The sequence below is a fragment of the Conger conger genome, chromosome 4, assembly GCF_963514075.1.
Source record: "Conger conger chromosome 4, fConCon1.1, whole genome shotgun sequence".
In the NCBI taxonomy this organism is placed as follows: domain Eukaryota; kingdom Metazoa; phylum Chordata; class Actinopteri; order Anguilliformes; family Congridae; genus Conger; species Conger conger.
The window spans coordinates 15,893,614-15,912,248 of record NC_083763.1 but is presented as its reverse complement, the minus strand read 5'-3'; positions in this window follow the sequence as shown (position 1 = coordinate 15,912,248).

Here is an 18,635-nt window from a genome sequence, read left to right as displayed (position 1 = left end):
GAACCTCCTTCCTTAAATGTCTGTATATCTTTGTTTGCTTGTTTTAAAACATCATAAGTGACATTTAGCATCTAGTAACACTGTGATTTACTTTTATGTTCAGCTTCCTTTATCACTAGTATAAATCACAAAGGCTCTCAAACTCAATACCTTAACCAAAAAAACTGAGGCAAAATTGATATGACACAGCAATATGTAAACATACAAACAGACTCAAGCCATAAGCCATGAGTAAAATACTGAATTTAGTGTGTTGGAGAAGATGTGAATGCTCAAATTGAAATACTCCTCGGAGTGGTGGAGGTGTAAGTGAGACTGACAGTTGGTTTTATGTCACTGCAGTCATGTGGAGAGCGTGTTTTTGACCTTTACAGCATTAGTCAAACTCCAAGATGGAGGCTCCTGTGAGGCCTTGGGGTGTCCAAAGTTCAGCAGAAATATCGCTTGGCTGGGAGGAACAGTTTCGTTGGATAACATCATCCATTGTGACTTCCACATTTCTGTAAAATGTATTTTTATCTGTGGAATTACATGCATTGTAACCTGTGACTCACAACACTTTGCCTCTTTGTTGCTCCTCCTGTCGAGGGGGTGCCGAAGCTTTGGTTCGAAGGTCGTGGCAGGACACACATTGCACAGTAAATTGTGGTGTTTTCTTTGAAAGCCTGTGCAAATCAAGAGTTTTGATCTTACAGATCTGGTTCATTGCTGGATTTGGCCTGTGAATGGGTGATGTGGCATTACTCCCCCCCCCCCCACTGCCTGGGGCAAGAGCTCCCCTACTATTGGATGCCAAAAATGGCTGGTGCGCGTGACTCCCCAGATCTCCACATCCTCTGAGAGAACTCAGTCCAGCGCTGATATAAATCTGTCTAACACATGGAGACGCAGGCCCTGTGCACATGATCCTTCCTCTGCTCTCCTCTTTTCCTTTGCTCCTTCGCTTTTCGCAGCTTTGGGGCTCGCTGCAGCATCACCGTTTTGTGAGATTAATGACACGGGGGCCCTGATTCTCATGGGGCGCCCCAGTTGGAGGAGACCTCTGTGGGTGCGGCTCAGTGTTCAGTCCCACTGAATTAATCTGTCCCAGAAGTAGTAGCACACATCATGCGACATCTCTGGGCATTTACACAGCGAGCAGGCAACCTGAATATAGTTTTATCAATCTGACAGGTGGCTTGTGTTTGCACGAAAATATGTCCATATGTCCTCAGCCCATTGTTGCAAGGAACAAAATGTATTTTATTGAACTCTTGGCCACCACTATCTACAGCCATATGGTAGTTTTTAACAACCCATTCCTTATCAAGATGTGGTATCATATTTATATAAATGCGGTGGATCTGGCCAGAGGTCAATTCTGTAAATTCTGCTATTCTGTTGTGTATGAACCTTTGAAGGAGTTTATGAAACGATTCATGTGTTTGTTTTCATGAGTATATCTAGTGAAGGAAATTTCAGTAGTTTCAGTCACTGCAGATATTCTTCAGCTGATTTCACTGTTTTGAAATACACATTCTTTATTTTTCTTGTTCTGAAATATGGTTGGATTCCCATGATAAGCATACCAGTGCAATTGCTGGTATCATGCACAATATCACGGCATGTTTTTCTGAATTTTGCCTGGCACTGGCCTTGGAGATATTGTTCTGATAGGATGTTGTAAGTCCCAAGACTTAAAAGTAAAAATCATTTACCCATTTCTCACACCACATCATATCCTTAAGCAGCAAACTTGTCATGAGGACAGACAAGCTGTCTAGCAAGTCTATAAGTGCTGTATTATTGTTGGAGTAATTAAATGGGCTTGTGAAAGATTGTGGTTGAATTGGCTGTTTCCATGCATAGTTTTTTGGGTTTCAAGTTTGCCTTTGTTCGGGTAAATCCCCTATGCTAAATCCTCTTATGGGAATGACATTCAGGCAGCTCAGTAGAAATGTATTTGTTCGAGTGTGGTTAGTGCTGGATTGGGGGAAATATTTTCTTGGGTTGTGTGTGTGATTGTGGTTCATTGTGTTATGGAATACATCTCAGAGGAAGTTGGAATGGGAAAACATACAGAGAAGGAATGAGAGGCTCTTTTTATTGTGAAATATTTGGACAATAACAAATTTCTCTTTAACATGTTAATGATTTTCAGCACTCCCCATGCACTTTCTATTCTCCAGTATATTTGCTGATTTCAAGGGATTTAGACTCATCAATCCACCTAGAACAAGAGGTTGCATTTTTCCCCACACTATTTTACTGCAGCTGGAAGCACAGAAAACAGCAGATTTGCATATTTTCTGCATTTAAAATAAAATGTTATGGATGCTGTAGGTTCTGTGGGAAACTGTATTATGTTCCAGTTAATATAAAATGTTAGACATATGGATCATTTGGATTAGGACATCTGCCAAACAATGAACAATAGTAATGTTATTATTAATATATTTTATTGTTGTTGAGTCTTTAGATGTATTTTAAATTGTGATATAGCATAAACGTGAGAAAATAACTTTAGTATGACACCTTACGATTTGTGATTGAAACCACTTATTTATTCAGGTTTCTGTGAACAATTTGCCAAAAGCACTAAACTACTCAAGATACCTTCTCATCCCTGCCAAAGGCAATCATCGCATAGCCTTTTAACTCAGATTCCCATGACAACCCATCCCCTTTAAAATGGAGAAAACACTAATCAACACAGTCAGAGTGCCCTCCTGTCTGCACCTACTCTAGGCCTGCTGTAAATCAACCTATGTGCCTTCAAAAGGAAATGTCTTTATAATCACGTTCTCCTAGCACCTGTAGGCATCAGCAGTGGCTTTTCCTTTAGGGGCTGTGAAGCTAGGCCCCACCAGCAGATGGCACTGTAGTGCACGATGCATGATAACACAGTCTGATTAATCAAATAACACTTTAATGGAAAATTCTACTTGGTCAATGAAGTAAACTCGACTTCATAATCGTAATAATCATAATGGCGCTGCATGGAATAATTTTCCTTGAAAAAACATTTTATCTGAATGGTTTGAAAGTAGCTTATAATGGAGTATTTGTCCGAGGAAAGACAGTATGTGGGAATTAGTATGAGGACGGTTCCTAACTGCCTTTAATTTACAGAACCTTAATCAGCCCTGCCTAAATCAGCTTACATCTGCTCTGCTCAGTTTGCCCAAGACCAGTTCAGTCATTGAGCAGCAGATCTACAATATTATCAGGTTGAAAGTGTTATTCACAGGCTAAAGTCAATGGCAATGACAGAGACTGAGGATTTACCGTAATGAAGGGGGAGGATCTGCCATTTGCCAGAGGTGATTTTAAATGTGAGGATAGCTTAAAGATGTTTCTGCCCTTTACCGTAAGCAGACATCTCATATCTAAAAACATGTGTGCCCCCGACATGGATTTCTTAACTCTCAACATTATACTTAATGCGTCAGCTCCTCCAGCCCTCAGTGATTATGAAACGCTTGACTGTTTCAGTGCTGTGTGGTCCTCACAACTGAGTTGTGCAAACATACTTACCTTTGAGATGAAATGGCGTGTGACCAAACCAAACCAAATCAAAATCAGTTACAATCTTCCGATAAACACGTCTGTAGTGATTCCTGAGAGCCAAACCTGAACCATTTAATTAGGTTCTACCTCTTCTCAGCCCTTCTTTGCAGCATCAAAGCTTCAGCTTATCCAGCAGTTTGCAGTAAAGTGCCTGTAGACAGGGGTAATGAGGTTCCCTAATAAGCTATCAGCTCATCTTGGAACTTCACATGCATTGTGAGCTGCAGGAGAAAGTACAGGGAGTGGGGAGTTGTTTGTGTGTTTCACTTCATGCTATAAGAAAAAACAGGTGTGCTGCTAACTCACAGGCTGCGCATCGTAAACATGACCATCTTTTTTTAGTTCATCAAAGATGAATTGTTTGTGCACAGATACCACAGAATTTCCTCTCTCTTTTCTCTCAATACTTGGTCAGAGATGTATTGTTGGAAACATTCTGTATCACAAAGTAAATAAGTGTCGGAAGTAGCATGTTTATCTCAACGATTGTACATGTTTCCAAAGAAACATTCATAAATAAATAAAAGTAACAGTCTTGACAGACTGTCATAGCTCCTGACAAAAATATTTTGGACTGTTAAAAATAGACAAATCAACAATGTTGAATTTTTTTTATAAAAGCCTCAAATCCTATGATTTCCGGCTGACTATTGGAATAATCTCAAATAAAGTTTAGACCAAGGAAAAATGTCAAACAATGAATTCAAATGAGAGGATATGAAAATATTAATTGTGAATCTCTTCGAGGGCCTTATTTGAATCAGGGTCTTATGAGGCAAAGTGAAATGTGATTGAATTATATGTATTTTTGCATTTTTTATACTGGCCATTCCAAGAGACGACCATATGGTGGCCTAGTTCTAAAGCCAGGTTGAAAACAGACAGCATGAGGTTCAGTTGCGTACTTGATTTTTCTTTGCCTCAGTCTAAAAGCAGCTTGGTGCCAACTGCCTGGATATCAGCAGGTTCCCATTAGAGTCCTTCTCTCTGATCTGCCCTGCAGAAAATGACACAGAGCTCTCTTCTCCTTCCACAATCTCTCTCTCTCTCTCTTGCTCTCTCTCCCCCCTCTCTCTCACACTCTTTCTTTCTTTCTTTCTTTCTGTCTCTGTCTCCCTCTCTCCCTCTTTCTTTCTTACTTTCCCCCCATCTCCATCTCCCTCTCAACCAAAAGCTTGGTGGCCTTGGCTTTTATTTGCAAAGCAAAGGGGCTGTCCTCGTTTCTACCTCTCCCTCAAGGGAAACGGCAGTGGGATTCATGAGTTTCCCAGCAGCACTGCGGCATGTTGATGTGGGGAGCTCTCCAGGAGGACTGGGGGGGGCTCCTTGTGTGGCGGGGAGCACCTCCTTCACTTTGGGAGGGGCTCCAGCCAGGGCTGGGAGCATGAACTCTGAAGACGTGCTCAGGTCAAAGTCCGGGTGCAGAATCAGGGGAAGAGACTCAGTTTGTGGCTATTACCTCAGGTGTCGCGAGATTTGATGGTGATGCATTAACTGGCTACGCCAGAGAGGCAGAGTATAAAAAAGCAGAGTGATGTTTTACTCTGTTTTTTATGTTAAAGGTGTGATTAATGTGGTTATTATGGCAATGTTGTTTGTTTTCATATGTTGAGGCAGTTGAATGATACTTATGAAAATAATTTTTCTAACGTTTTCAGTGTACATATGCTGCTGTGTATTTGTATACCATATCCCGGATGAGATTTAAACATAATCTGAATCGCTGCCAACAATGCAATGGAAATATGAAACATATGGGTTATGCTTCGATTGAAATGGTAATACATGAAAAATAATACTGCTTCACCTTGTCATGTCTGTATATTTCCTGGCAGTTTTTCCAACTCCCCCTGGAATTACTCCAGTTCAATCTAAGTTTGAATAAAAAAACAGAAAAGGTTATAAAAGAACCAAAAGAGCCATGTGTTTGTGGCGGCATTTGAGAACAAAATCCTTTCTGTTTGTTTTAATTTAATACAACATGATCAATTTGTACCCATGTTGCACTGGGCAAAAGGTTCAAATGTAAAGAAGCGGTTAGGGATTAGAAAATGCATAATGTTAAGATCCTGCTGCTTTATTCTTTAACCCATTTCCTTACTTTTTATCTGGGTTTCTGCAGTGAAAACACAGCTGTTTAAATTGAGTTAGCAAACAGCTTTTGATTACTGGCTGACTAGGGTGAGAATGATTTGGGTATGTGTGGGAGGTAAAGGGGGGGTACTGGTGGTTCTGCTCTGGACACAGTTCAGTAAATTGATTTGCGGAACGGGGCACTCCACCCTGGCTGCACTGACAGACCCACATTGCCCATGTCAGGGAAGCCAGCACACCGGGAGAGAAAAACACAACCTTGCTTGTGAGTTACAGGCACCCTCATGATCTCACTTTGTGGAATCAAAACCACCCCTGCCAGCAGATTGGGTCATTTTGGGACTAAGTTCCAAGTCATAAGCCTCCTGCTCGGACTACACTTCAGGGAAGCATTTGTTTTATACGTTATTCTCTGTTAAAGAGCTATCTTAAAACGTAGAATGTGAATTTCTGTTAATTCATTTACACAAGAATCCAGTCGTGGAGGACTTTGCTTAGTCATTGCTCAAATGGCTCTGAAATGTAGTGCACATTGCAGTTGTGTCTGAACTGATTGCCGATTACCAGAGAGGAGGAACTTATTTCAGAAGGAACGGCTGCACACATCGTGATTATGAATATGCATAATACAGCTGTGGTTAAATTTTCTTGCTGTTCAGGCATGCTGAGATGGTCTGTATTTGATAATATTGGACCACAAAGAGCAAATGTACCTATCTATACATGTGAAGGTATAATACAGGGGTCGGCAACCCTGGTCCTGAGAGCCGCAGGGTGTGCTGGCTTTTGTCGTTACTCAGCACTTAATTGATCGATTAAAGCAGTGGATTACACAGTTAACTCGCCTCACCTGGTATCTTGGGTCTGAATCAGTGGCTGGTATTAAGGCGAAAACAAAAACCAGCACACCCTGCGGCTCTCCAGGACCAGGGTTGCTGACCCCTGGTATAATAGAATGGTAGCGCTTTACACAAATGTAGTGTATAGCAGGTGAGTCTATTTGACAAAATCGTCCCAAACTTTTGCACAGGGCCTTCAAAATTTTTTACTGCTTATTTTGAAAATTTTAATAAAAGGTAATCATGCTTTAAGATTTTAAGACGTGTCATGTTTAACTTTGTACCATTTAGAGGTCAGATTTGCTTCTGTTCACCAAGATATTCATTGTAAAAGGCTTTTTGACCAGGGGTGCCCACATTTGAGCATTTTCGGCCAGTCCGGTGAGCTGTGTGACGAATAGAGCTGAAAACCAGGCTGGGATCCAATCACATTTTGCATCCTCAGGCTTAGGTGAATGAGTAAAGATATGCGTCTTATGAAAACACCATGTGGAACACATTTGAAGGATTGGGGCGAAAATGGGGTGTATAAGGTGTAAATCTGCTACATTGACCTGGGATTCCAGACAAAGGTCGGACTGTGGTTTAGAAAGACCATCATTTTTTAGAGTAGTTAACCACAGCTGGCCCAGGCTGACCACAGGCTGATTTTCAGAAGAAGGGCCTTTTGGAGATTTGACGTCTTCACCAAACCATTTGCTGAAGGCTACGTCAAGGCAGCCTCATCTCAGAAATGTGTGGTTCCAAGGCCCAGAAGAATTCCAGTGACATCTAAACTGGTATTTGCTCTGCACAGCGTGTGATTATGCTGCCCCGACTGGAAGGAAAAAAGCAAAATCATTTATTCCCATTCTGTGAAGACTGTTGCAACTTGAATCTTTTCTGATCAGTATTCCAAGTAAGGAATTCTGATCAAGAAGGATCCTTGACCACATGTTAAACAGATGCCCCACTGACATTTACATTCAAATGACTGGATTGTATTCCAGTAATAAACCAGTGCTTTTCTTCCCTTGACGAAACAACATGTACCGCATTCATTGGTTTCAGCAGGGATATGTAGCCAAGTTGCCTGACAGAGCTAGTTGAATAATAATAAAGTAATATTAACAATGAATCTTTCCAAGATAAACAGATTTGAGCCTTCAGAGTGTACCAAGAGGATGCTGACTGCACGCAACTGATATCTTGTTTACTGTGCGTGGGGTAGAACAGCAAATCCCCAAAGGCCAACGGGGGCCCCGGGTAAAGCTGTCGTATGACGTTGACTCTTGGCTGTGGCATCTTAGCCAAAAACCTGTCCAGATTTGACAGAATAAATCTGCAGGTAATACGAAAATTGTTTTCAGACCATTCATCAGTGTTACTGCAATGACTGTCTTCTGGCCATGCAGAATAACTGAGCCAATGAGCAGTAAATTGGCTTTGCCTTTCTCAGCATGCTTTGACACAAGGAGGGTATACTGTTAAAGGGTGTAGATCTCACATACTGTACCTCAACAGGCAGTGACCTCACTGCTGACATGGCCAAGCAAAAGTGTGAAAGGAAAAGATGAATTTCAAAAGATTTTTATGTGGCAAGACAATGAAAGAAGATGTCGTGCTCCTAGCACCAGCACCTTCTACGGCAGATCTCAGTCCACGGTGCCAAATACAACAAGCTCTGCTGAACAGGGTCCAGGCTGTGAAAACAAGTCAGCCACCCAAAGGGTTGATCACATGTTTTCAAAAATCCCAGTTGTATACAGCATCCATAAAATGTTAGAGTACAGTTCAATCACTGATTTTTGTTCATTGCATGTATATTGTGTAACTGTTTAATTTCGGAGAGATGATTCATCATGTAGGCATGATTAATATTTAAGCATACTTATGTGTGTGATTAATTCTGAACCTATAATTTTTAGAGCTTCTTCTTTCTCCAGTAGCGATAACACAAGCTGGCCCTGCTACCATCCATAATAAAATAATGATGAAGAAAAACATTTGGTGTGCATGGGGATGACTACAATGTTTTTTTATGTGTTACCAATTTTGTCTTTAGTTTGGCTATGTCATTTTTAGGATTATTTGTGTATTATAAAGTGCCTATCCTTTTCTTGTCGAGCATAGAATAGAATATACCTTTAATCTAAAATACTTATTACTTATTTATTACACTTTTTATTTGACACGTTGTGTATTCAGAGATGCTCATCTGCATACCACTGTTGAAATGTGTGGTTATTTGCGTTACTATCACCTTCCTGTCAGCTTCAACCGGCCGGGCCCTTTTCCTCTGACCTCTCTCATTAACAACGCATTTCTTCCCACAGCACTGCTGCTCTCCGGATGTTTTTCGTTTTTCGTACCATTCTCTGCAAACTAGAGAATATTGTGTTTCAAGAACCCAGGAGATCAGCTGTTTCTGAGATACTAAAACCACCCTGTCTTGCACCAACAATCATTCCACAGCCAATGTCACTTAGATCACATTTCTTCCCCATTCTGACATTTGATCTGAAAAACAGCGCTCATGCATTTAGTTGCTGCCATATGATTGGTTGAATGTTTGCATTAACAAGCTTGTGTACAGGTCGACCCAATAAAGTGATCACGGAATGTACTGTATATGGTTTAGAAATGTTTAAGCAAAACATTAATTCTCTCTATTTATGGTTTAGGTTGATGGCCTGAAATTTTGTCTCTGGATTTCTTTTCATTCTCAGCAGCCTATTATTTGTGTTAAACGCAGTTGATTTTATTTGATATGTTGTTAATTATTTTAGATATTGTAAAAGCTTTCTCCTATAAACAGATTAGATGCACTTCAAAATGATTTGTTCAATTTCACGTTTTATCTGCAGTTGTTTACTGTTACTCCTTGAACATTTTGGAATGTGTATTGTTACTTCATTTTGGGGATTCTAAATTGTTAATTGCTTGTTTTTCTAAATGACTCTCTTTTGCTTTGCTTTCTGTGGAATTGCTGAAAATTACTGTGCAAATAACACCTTTGATAAGCATCCAGTTTAGTCGTGTCAGACATATGAACAAGCACAACTTGTCGCAGAATTGAATAATTTATTTGTGTTTTAATTGCTGATAGAATATTTAAATACAAAACATACATTTCAGTCTTCATTAGATCTTGCTGTTTACTAGGGAACATAGACAACTTGTTATTTTACTACTCTTTGTATAAAATTGTGTATTCTTTTAATGACACTATTAACAGAATACAATACAATATTATTCATATTCTTCAATCATCTCCATCCATCCATTATCTTAACCCGCTTATCCTGATCAGGGTCGCAGGGGGGCTGGAGCCTATCCCAGCATACATTGGGCGAAAGGCAGGAATACACCCTGGACAGGTCGCCAGTCCATCGCAGGGCACACACACCATTCACTCACACATTCATACCTATGGGCAATTTAGACTCTCCAATCAGCCTAACCTGCATGTCTTTGGACTGTGGGAGGAAACCGGAGTACCCGGAGGAAACCCACGCAGACACGGGGAGAACATGCAAACTCCGCACAGAGAGGCCCCGGCCGACGGGGATTCGAACCCAGGACCTCCTTGCTGTGAGGCCTTCAATCATCTGACATTACTAATTATTTTTTACTACATTACATTATTTTAATTTAGCAGTCTTATCCAGAATAGATCAAGTGCAACATTAAAATGTAAGCTTGCATATACCAACCTAGAACCATAATACATGATGTGATTAAATATCCTTGCAGCAACTTTATAGTGTAGCAGGAAGTTGAACACAGTCAGCTGATACAAGGCCTGAATGTAATTTATTCCTTGGATGATGTACAGACAGGTCATTGCACATGCAGTACTGCTTAGAGCTGTTGCTCTAAGTAACTTTAGCCATTACATAAACTACAATAATCTGTTCTTGCTCCTGCATTCATTCTGGTACGCTTAAGCATGTCATCCTCCTCTCCACTCGTTGCCACAATCCCTCTCTCTCCCACGCACTCTCAAGCCAAAGCCAAAATGATGGAGGTCCTCGAAATACATGCAATGCTTACAGTATTCAATACAATATAGGTACAATGCTTCTGTATAATGTCTCACGATAACATAATACACAAATAATACACCATTCACATGGTGGTACCTACTGTAGGTCCTTCAATAATAGATTGTCCCAGAGACAATCTCCAACCCTTAGCCAGGTCTTAGAAGTCTTGGTGACTGCAATGGCCTTGTATTTGGCCCTGGGCATAAGAATAGCAATAACCTTTTTGTCCTTTTTTATGTTTTATCCCTTATCAACCGAGCGTGTTGGATTGCGTCAAGTTTTGCCTCACCAATGCAGACCTGGTCAGGAATGGCACAACTGAGACTTGAATGGCCAGTTGCAGGGTGAAGGCTTTTGCTATGAAAAAGGCTCTTTACAGCCTGAACCATCTGGAGGCCCCCCAGAGTTCTGTCTTAGCAAAACTAGGAAATACTGCACCAATTTCTCCCATGCACAGTTATTAAAGTGTCTGTTTGTCATTGGACTTAAACAAACAACATAAAAGGTTTGGCTTTTCAGGGCCCTGTGCACACCAATTGGCACAGATTGCATTATAATGACACCACCCTGCAATCATTTATTAGAAAAGAGGAAACATTGACATGAAAGTATGAAAAAAGGGGAATAAGAACACTGAGGTCCCGTATGTTTTTAAGAATTCTTCTTTTAAGACATGAATTACAATCTGCATTAATATAACTTGCATTATCTCTGTTGAACATGCTGCATTTCCCATTCATTTCCATGAAGCCTTGTGACTGAGTCTAATTTAATTAAGTGAGGCAGTAACTCAGACTCTGTGACCACATTACCTAGGCAACGTCGTCATATATTATTACCAGGAAATTGAGCATGGCCATCAACCATCTTACTGGAGTCAAGAAATATCTTCAGGAAATGGAAAACAATATTTGATGGCCCAACGCTGGTGTTTTCAGGCATTCCTAGCATTGGCCAGTTGAATGTTAACTGAATCATTATCTTCTCTTTTTGTATTGAAACACTCAGTTTTAAAAATGTCTATTATGAGTTTCCCCTCTCTAATTAGCTTACTTGAACAAATGGATCTAACCAAGAATCTTAGTGATGGTTAATTTGTCAAAAGTGTTATTGTAAGAACGTTAATGAGCTGGGGTTACCAAGACATGCATTTTTCTGGCTTGACAGGTGGCTTTCTGGACATATTAGGACGGTTTCACTGAAGCTCACTGAAGATTACTGATGAAATCCTCAGAATTTAGTTACATTTCTAAGTCATCTTTTAAAATGTACTTAACTCTACACATTAATTTTTCCAATATTTATAAACAGCATTTACAAATACACAGCACCTAATAACATGTAAATCTCTATGAATTACATTTACTGAATATTCTATGCAGCTGATCAAGACTCAAAATATGTATTGTTAGGAGTTACATGAAGATTCCTTTTTAATGTTTACAATATCAGGACTACAGGTTAAATAATTTGTTGGGGGTAATACTCGCAAACCATATGTTGACCAATAATTACTTGGTCCAGTAGCTTTTTTCTTTTTCTTTTATTTTTTTACTTGTCTAAGAGTATCCACCTATAGTGCTGACATTCAGCCAGCTGGTAAACTGTGGTCTTCAGACACTTCAGCTAATGAATGAGTGAGCCCTACTGAATGCTCTCTGGAAGCATCGCATAGCCTGAACTGTGCATCACCAACAGCTTGTCTGAGCAGCATGGACCCAGTGGATTAATACAAGCTGTCCATTTGTCCCTATTTCCCCCATACATCTGGATGAACACAATATGTCTATGCTTAAAGGGATCTGGAGCCCTGCGGCTATTTTCTGATAGTAGGGGGTAGCAGAGCTCCCTTAAGGGAAGATAAGCCAGCCCATTTGTTTTTGCATGAGGCATTTCTAAATCAGAGGCTAATGAAGAAAGTGGTACCACATGTGATTTCCTGAGCCTTGTGGAAGGGGAGCAATCTTGGCCCATTCCCCAATACCTAAGAAACTGTCTCAGAAGCCCCTCACCTGACCCCACCTTCCCACCCCTCACAACACATACACACACACACACACACACACACACACACACGTGCACAGGCAAGTGAGCTGAGCATTGTAGGAAAGACTCTTTGTGACTCCATTCACATAGAGTTTTGGCAGCAACACCCCAGCAACACAACATGTCCTCTGCAGAACCCTTAACACATGGATACACTTACTGTATGTTTTCTGTCTTGGGTTTTTGATCTTATCCCACCCTGGGTAGACAAGACTCAAGTCCAGCATTTTGCTTCAGCACTTGACATTTTGTTTAATCTATTAATTTATAGGCTTTGCATTTCAGCAGTTTTCACTAAGTTGTAAGATGAGGACAAATTTTTGTTTTGTATTTTCATTTCATTCTTGTTTTTTGTTTTAGGTAATATTATAACCCCTGGTCTGTAATTGTTAGCCAAATGAATAATTCAAACCATCACATTGCTGTGTCAGGATGGAAGGTATACATGGGAAGATGGGTTGTGACCAAAAAGCAACACAGCCAATTAAAAGCATGTGATATAGTACCAGATACTATATGAAATCTTTACATATGTGAACAATAAAGTTAAAGCGAAATGAATGATAGCCATCTGCAGAAAAAGCCATCAATACTGTATATGTTAATTGCTATTATCGTCTCAGAAATGGCTGTATGTGATGGTAGTAATGCAGATGCGCCAGTAATGTTTTATTTAACAAAGTAAAGTAACTCTTTAAAAATGGATGGGGATAAACTGCTTGTATATTCTCAGAAGCTCTAGAGTGAACTGTACGTTATATTTCACGAACAAATGAAAGCATTGTAATTGTATATTCATGTTGTACTATAAATTGTTACTCAAACAAATTAAATTATGACATGTATTCTTACTATATGCTGCTACAAGTGCAGCTGTGTTCCAGCTAAATACATATTTTAAACACACATTTTTATTGCATAATAAAAGATATGTAAAAACCATACTGACTGCAATGATTCAGTTTATGTTCATATTTATCTTTAAGACTACCTATCAGGAGACCAGAATGTACGGTATTTATACCTCTTTCTGTGAGTCAAACAAGGTCATTCATGAAAAATATGAGCAACAGCACAACCTTTCTGTCTGTTTGTATGTCCCCGTTCCACCCGAGATTACACTAACCGGAAACCCGAATCCTAGCGAGGGGCATGCCTGTGGGGACAGCAGGTTCGGCATGCTTACAATCATATTTAACCTCAATTTCCAAACAGCATGTCAGTGCACATCACCCTAGACCAGAGGAAGAAATGGCTTTAATGCAGAAGAAGAATTACTCTGAAATGATAAGACCATTGTTTACATTAGCCTTCAGGTTGCACTGTGGTGGGGGTTTGGGGTGGGAGAGTCACCAAAAACAGCCAGATAGCACCCACACTTTAGGATAGTGAATGAGTGATGATGCATGGGAGGTGGGAGGTGGCACTTCTAAAGGGTCTCTACGGCATGTTTGCAGATCGCCCTCACAGCAGCGCAGTTAGTGAGGAATTTGTTTGATTCCTCTGAGAACTGTGCCAAAGACACTTATCAGTTGTGTTTATCTATGCTGATATCCATTGAAACCCTTTGGAATGCGCTCCCCCCTGTTTGTAACTCCGCACTGAGTAGCACCATGAACAAGTAGCACCACAAAAGCGTGTGGCAAGCCTGGAGACATGGGGTGACAAAAGCAGGGTGCAACCATGCTCGTTGTTGTAACAAGCTACAGTTATTTGGTGAAGTGTAGATTTGTGATGGATGGGACAGCCCTGGCCAAACCCACACTCATTAAAGGAGCTGATGCAGCAATATGAATTTGTATTTCTCTGACAGAACACATAAGTGTACTAAATGTACACTCGTTGAGCACTTTATTAGGTAGACCTGTACACCAGCTTGTTAATACAAATATTTAATCAGCCAATCATGTGGCAGCTAACTGCATAAATGCATGCAGAGTGGTGAAGAGGTTCAGATGTTTCAGACCAATGTCAGAATGGGTACGAAATGTGATCTAAGTGACTTTGACCATGGAATCATTGTTGGTGCTAGACAGAGTGGTTTGAGTATCTCAGAAACTGCTGATCTCCTGAGATTTTCACGCACAACAGTCTCTAGAGTGAAAGAATGGTGTGAAAAAAAGAAGATCCAATGAGCAGTAGTTCTGTGGGAAAATATGTTTTGTTAATGAGAGAGGTCAGAGGAGAAGAGAGATGCTGAAAAGAAGGTGACAGTAATGCAAATAACCACACATTCCAACAGTGGTATGCATAATCTCTGAACACATAACACATCAAATATCTATGTGGATAGGCTACAGCAGCAGAACACCAATAATATAAATAAATACCCAATAAAGTGCTCACTGAGTATGTTGATTATTGCTCTTTTCGGACCACTTATTTGCAGAAATACAGTCATTTTTGTTGAATGACTTTGGAATTGCTCACAACAAAGCAAATGTAAATAATTTGACCATGGCCTTTTTCTTACAATATCAAGAGAGGGTTGGTTACTAAAATGAATAAAGAATGTGAGTAAAACAATTCACATTTAAGGATAAAGTCATGCAGGTAGGAGATGAGTAACACGGCTGTTTCTCTACTCATAGTGGTTAGGGAGTCTCAGCATGGTTGGCACTGTGAGAATGGTCCAATGCTAAGCAGATGTCCTCTCACAGCTTTCCCCAGTTGTGATGGGGCCCTCTGCTTGTAACAACAAAACTCGTAGATACAATCTGAACTGTGGGAATGACTGGGCATCAATGGGTTGTGTGGACATTGTAGCTTCAGCCGGGTTTATTTATGTCCCCATAAAGTGTGTTTTTTATGGAGGCTGTTGGTGGAGGAGGATGCTGTAGTCTTGAGAGTCACCCGCCTGTCGCTCTCTCAGTAGTCCCCCCGTTGAAGGGCATTGTTGGGAAGATTTACTGGCAAAGCAGAGCCAATCTGCCACCACAATTGGCTGGCCACATTCCAACCTCAATGCCTTCTTTGCTCACCGATTCATTGATCAGTGAGCTCAGTGCCTTTGAAGCTGTCCAAGCCACTGTGCTACTTTCAGAGTAATGTGTCCACTATAACTGCTGTTGTAGTTGCAGTGACGTTAAAAAATGAAAGCTGAAAAACTAGTATCATTTACTTAAGGCAGACTTTTTATTTATTTTTTATCTGAGCCTGTACTCACTAAAATGTGTTTTGCTGTGAAATTGCAAATGGCATTAGGTTAATCGCCTTGGTCAGACCATTTCACAGGTGGATATTTGGTTACTTTGAGGGACTTTCTGAAGGAAATGAACCCAACAACTGAAGTGAGACCAGTCATAAGTATTGTATGTTGTCCCAGTCTACTGCTTAGATGACAAAGGGTGAGGTTTCAAAGCATGGACATAATATTTAAAGGGCTTTTGTAGCCTTCAGCCCACATGGTTTTCCTTGCTGACAGCAGAATGTGTGCTGTGTTAGTCCCATTGGCAGTGTTTTTGTATAGGAACAGATTTGATCATTTATCATTGTTACAGGTGACGTGAAAGGGTAAATAAAAAAACCCAAGTGCTGCTTTTCCACCCAAAGGGTACGACGAGGGTAAATAATGGAACAAAGTGAGTAATGAGTTTGCTTTGTACAGGAAGCCAGCTAACAAAAAGGCTGCCTGCTCTTGGTTTCAATGGTTTTAAAGGTAAAATGACCCCTAAAGCATAAAGGTAAACAACTCAGCAGTGGAATCCCTACAGGTATGCTCCTGGCCACAGGATAGATAGTCAATAACGATACAAGAAACAAATCCCATCAGCACATTGCAGAGATCAGCCTTGTCTTCTGGCATTGCAGAGAATTACAGCAGAAGTAACAAAGAAGGTGTGATGTGAGGCTAGCAGTTTGCATTATGGGAAGATGCACGAGATGAATGTTTTGACAATGAACAGTGAAGGTTCACGGCAGTTATACCCCCCCAGCTCCCACGCACACACACACGCACACACACACGCACACACAATATATTTTAGAATGGCCACTGGCACAGGGTGAGAAAATTATTAAGTGGAATATTTGCGGTTTAGAGGATTGTAGTTGTTTACCTGGTCACACGAGTAGTTGCCAACTGCTATTCCAAATGTAATTAATCAAAAATCTAAGAATACTTAACTTTGTAAGTGGACACATGTTAGAATTGTATCTGTTTTCTGTTCTTAAAAATGATATTTTACTGAGAGGAGACCCAAGGCCTCAAAAGCTCATCCCATTTAATGCGCATGAGAATCTTTACAAAACTCCTCTCTGTGTTTCAATGTGAATGCAGGAAATTAGCGGCTGATCTTTTCAATAATATTTTTATTGTCAGTGTTTGTTTATTTACCCTTATTTGTAATGACCTACTCATACATGCAAATAAGTGTAACCCAATCCAATGGCACTCAATCATATACTGCCAACTTCAATACCATAAAGTGACACTGAAAATGAGTAAATACATGTGTGGAGGAGAAAAATAAATTGGAAGTACCATTTAGCAAGTGCTGGGAATCAATGCATAATTCACTGTTACAAGTGGACTACTACCCTAAAGCTAAGTAATATTTCAAATCTAGTCACAGAAAAGAAAAGCCCAGCAGAGTTAAGGTTTTGCCTCTGGAGAATGTGCCTAAGCAGAATCAGGGGTCTTGTGGAGGAGGGACAGTGATGGATGGTCTGAATGTCTGGGTAATTCATTGGATTGGGGAAAAGGGCACAGCTTCGCTAGAGAACACACAGGGGCACAGAGAGATCAAGCTTCACTGTGTGTGTGTGTGTGTGTGTGTGTGTGTGTGTGTGTGTGAGTGTGTGTGTGCGTGCGTGAGTGTGCCTGTGCTTGTGCGTGTGTTTGCCGTGTTCAAACTGTGTGTTATCTATTGCAAACAGAGCAGGAAACCATCAATAATGTATGTATAACTGTGTGAATCCAACATTCCCACAGGTGGCATATCAGTCATTGTCAAGAGCACATGACAAATTTGGTTTCCTTTTAGCTATCTTCAGCTGCTGACCATGTAGGTTCCTGTCCTGTCCAAGCCATACACCTGCCCTTCTCAGACAGAAAACTACAAAGATGGAACTGTCAGAACATTGTCTTCAGGATTCATAAAGGAATACAAACAATAATAATACATACAGAATAATAATAATAATAATAATAATAATAATAATAATAATAACAAGAAAAATACATTTCATTTATTGATTAAATTTAAGAGAGCTTGGCAATGATACATGCATGGTGATTTGCTTTCATGTTGCCAGTTCTCTAATGGTAGAATTGGGTGAATGAAACGTGTGCAATGTGAGCAACTGTCAGTATCAGGCTGTTATTATTTTGATCGACCCCTGCACAACTAAACAGCTCTTATCATGTGCCACGGACCTGTTGTGTCATGCCCAGGTGAGTATACAGGGTCCCCTGAGTCGCAGGTCAGCAGAGCTACACCCTGTCATGGGCAGCCCAGATCTGCCCTGAGAGGCCCCCTCACCCTGGTGGGGAAGTTCATTGTGGAGTGCCCCACTTGTAATTGTGTAATGACAAATGCTTGAGACGGAAAAAGAGAAGGGCCAGCTGTTTCTGCCAGGTCACGCAATGTGTGAGGCTAAGAGTGCACTGTATTTTTGGCCACAACATTTTCTTTCAAAAGAAGCTCCTGACTGTGATTATTCTTGATGTTTGTCAGGATACAGACGGTACTTTGTCTAAAATGAGCGGGCTGTTCCATGAATATTGAAGATGTTTATTGTTTGTTTGCTCGTTTCTTTATTGTGGGAAAAATATTTGAGATCACACACCATGTTTCTCCAATACAATAGATAAATAAGAGCATTCAGCAGTTACCATGTGCAAACATATTAACATATTGTAAAAATCAAACCAATAAACAAAGGTGTCCCAAACAACTGAAATCATTACAACTGATCGTTATTAACAATTGGGGTCATAATCTAAATGTTACAACAGTATAAACTTAAATCGCGCACAGGCAATCTAGATTGAGCTCAGAATGTTTTTGGTTTGCACCATTCTGTTAAGACAGCATGTAGCTCCTTAGCCGCCCCCAACTCACAACTCAAAATTCAA